This window comes from Schistocerca piceifrons, chromosome 2 (assembly GCF_021461385.2).
Source record: "Schistocerca piceifrons isolate TAMUIC-IGC-003096 chromosome 2, iqSchPice1.1, whole genome shotgun sequence".
Taxonomy (NCBI): Eukaryota; Metazoa; Arthropoda; class Insecta; order Orthoptera; family Acrididae; genus Schistocerca; species Schistocerca piceifrons.
The window spans coordinates 683457672-683460346 of NC_060139.1; the positions used below are offsets into that span (position 1 = coordinate 683457672).

General features: G+C 46.5%; 1 non-coding gene across 1 annotated transcript; it reads right to left on the bottom strand.

Moving 5' to 3' along the window:
• Positions 1 to 2183: 2183 nt before the first annotated feature.
• On the bottom strand, positions 2184 to 2256 carry Trnaa-cgc. The gene has a single exon. It is a non-coding gene; the product is annotated as a tRNA-Ala (tRNA).
• Positions 2257 to 2675: the final 419 nt, after the last annotated feature.

Consider the following 2675-nt stretch of genomic DNA (forward strand, 5'->3'; position numbering starts at 1 on the left):
AACTAACCCAAGGACATCACATACATCCATGTCCAAGGCAGGATTCGAACCTGCTTTCTTACGCCAGACTGTAGCACCTAGAACCGCTCGGCCACCCCGGCCGGCCATGTCTTGGTGTCAGTCACTCTTTTGTTATGATCAATTCAACGCAGTCTCTGGACGTTATTACGTGAATTAGTCAACAGTGCCGCAAAAATGATAGGTAGGTTGGAACTTGCAACACTGCTGTGGAGACACTATGCAATGGAATCTACTATTGTCGCTGATAGCACACGTTGTTGACATACCTACCTTACCTCCGAGCAAATGGACTCGCCCGTCCCGCGTCACCGGCGTGCGCACAATCGAGGGAAACACAGTCTCATGTGATCGAGCGGTCCAACGTAACGGTATCACTATGTTTTCGAAGCAGGAACAACAGAGTTAAATCAAGATTGAATGCGCCAGAGGTTGTACAGCACGACCTTGACATCAAGGTATTCAAGAGGCGTGCGGGGAATCGGCATTGCTGTACATAACAGTGGCATGTTGGATAAAGGCCTTCAACGAAGGACGGCAGACTGTGGCAGACATGTATTGGGCAGATCGTCCTAGAGTCTCTGAAGAAGAAGTGCAAGCTGTTGCCGGGATGGGTGGCCGAGTGATTCGAGGCGCTACGGTCTGGAACCGCGCGACCGCTACGCTCGCAGGTTCGAATCCTGCCTCGGGCATGGATGTGTGTGATGTCCTTAGGTTAGTTAGGTTTAAGTAGTTCTACAGTTCTACGTTCTAGGAGACTGATGACCTTAGAAGTTAAGTCCCATAGTGCTCAGAGGCATTTGAACGATTTTTTTTGCAAGCTGTTGCCGCGCTAGTGGACAGTGATCGACGCCATACGATTCGTGAGCTCGCCCACGAAACCGGATTAGCGCATGCGACTGTGCTTCGCATCCTGCAGGAACGCCTGGGCATGCGAAAAATTGCATCACGATGGGTTCCTCATGGCTTGACGGAAATGCAGAAATGGGTGCGTTAAGACTCTGCTCAGAGGCACTTGGAGCGATATGAGCGCGAAGGAGAGGCTTTCTTAAGCCGTACCGTAACACTGGAAGAGACATGGGCCAAATCGTACGAGCCAAAACTGAAACGCCAAACCAACGAATGGTGTCATTATGGGTCGCCGCGAAAGAAGAGAGTGCGTCACAGCCCCAGTATGGTGAAAGTTATGGTGAATCGTGTACGACTGTGATGGTGTTATCCTAACGCATTACGTTCCTCCACGGCACAACGTCAATGCACGGTATTAGTGTTCGTTTTTGGAGCATCACCTGCGACCAGCTTTGCGAGAGAAACGGCGACACTTTCTGCGCGACCCACCCATCATTTTGCACCAAAATGCGCGGGCGCATACTGAGCAAGCTGTGGCTGCTCTGTTCAATCGATGGTACTGGGAAGTACTGTACCAGCCACCATACTCCGCGGAATTTAGTCCTTGTGACTTTGATTCCGAAGATGAAGGAACCACTTCGTGGCATTCGCTTCAGAACTCTTCCAGAAATTCGATAGGCAGTAGACGGCTCCATTCACACCACCAACATAACAGGCTCTACTAACGCTATACTACGCCTTCTACATCGCTGTCAACGGGTTCTGCACAGCTGGTGACTACTTTGAAGGATAGTGACAGGTGCAAACATGTATCTCTTTTGTATCGGTTGTGAATAAATGGTTGCTACTATTCAAGTTCCAACCCTCGTATAAGCTGAACTTAGTACTCTAAGAAATTGACCATTTGAACGGGTCATATGATAAAGGTACAGTCAAATAAAGACATAGCCAATACATTCCGCTTGTGGGAAGGCTCTTCCCAAACTGAAGTTTCAGGTACATGTCTGAGACTGCAAGAAACGTAGAGGAAAATAACATCGCGCTTATTTTGACAGTAAACTGTGGTGCCAAAGAAGGGAATGTGCAATATGATGTTAATGTTTACCTTCATCTCACGAACGAAATATTTGCAGTGAGTAATGGATGGTGGTGCCGGTTAGTGTTTAACGTCCCGTCGACAACGAGGTCATTAGAGACGGAGCGCAAGCTCGGGTTAGGGAAGGATTGGGAAGGAAATTGGCCGTGCCCTTTCAAAGGAACCATCCCGTCATTTGCCTGAAACGATTTAGGGAAATCACGGAAAACCTAAAGCAGGATGGCTGGAGACGGGATTGAACCGTCGTCCTCCCGAATGCGAGTCCAGTGTGCTAACCACTGCACCACCTCGCTTGGTGTGTAGTAATGGAAACATATTTAGAGCTTCTACGAGCGTGTTTTAACACTTACAACTGCCATTAAACGTTTCGCGTTGTTCGAGTTCTCTAAGAAGCTTGAAATTTATAATTTTCATACGTCTTTAATCACGATGAAATGATTTTTTTGAAATTAATCAATTATTTGAAAAATTAACTTATTTATAAACTTAACTCCAGCTGACACAAATTCTTAAATGAGTCTCAGGAGTGAAGCTAACATCTCTGTAATAATTTATGAGACAGTCTGGACCGCACCAACTATTTCCTTGTATAACTGTTGCAAATATCCATAAATTAGTAAACATTGTCTACTACAGGTGCAGAAATAATCTCTGTGAACACATTTCACCGAATTCAGTTCTGAACTGATATATCATCTCCGTCATACGAACT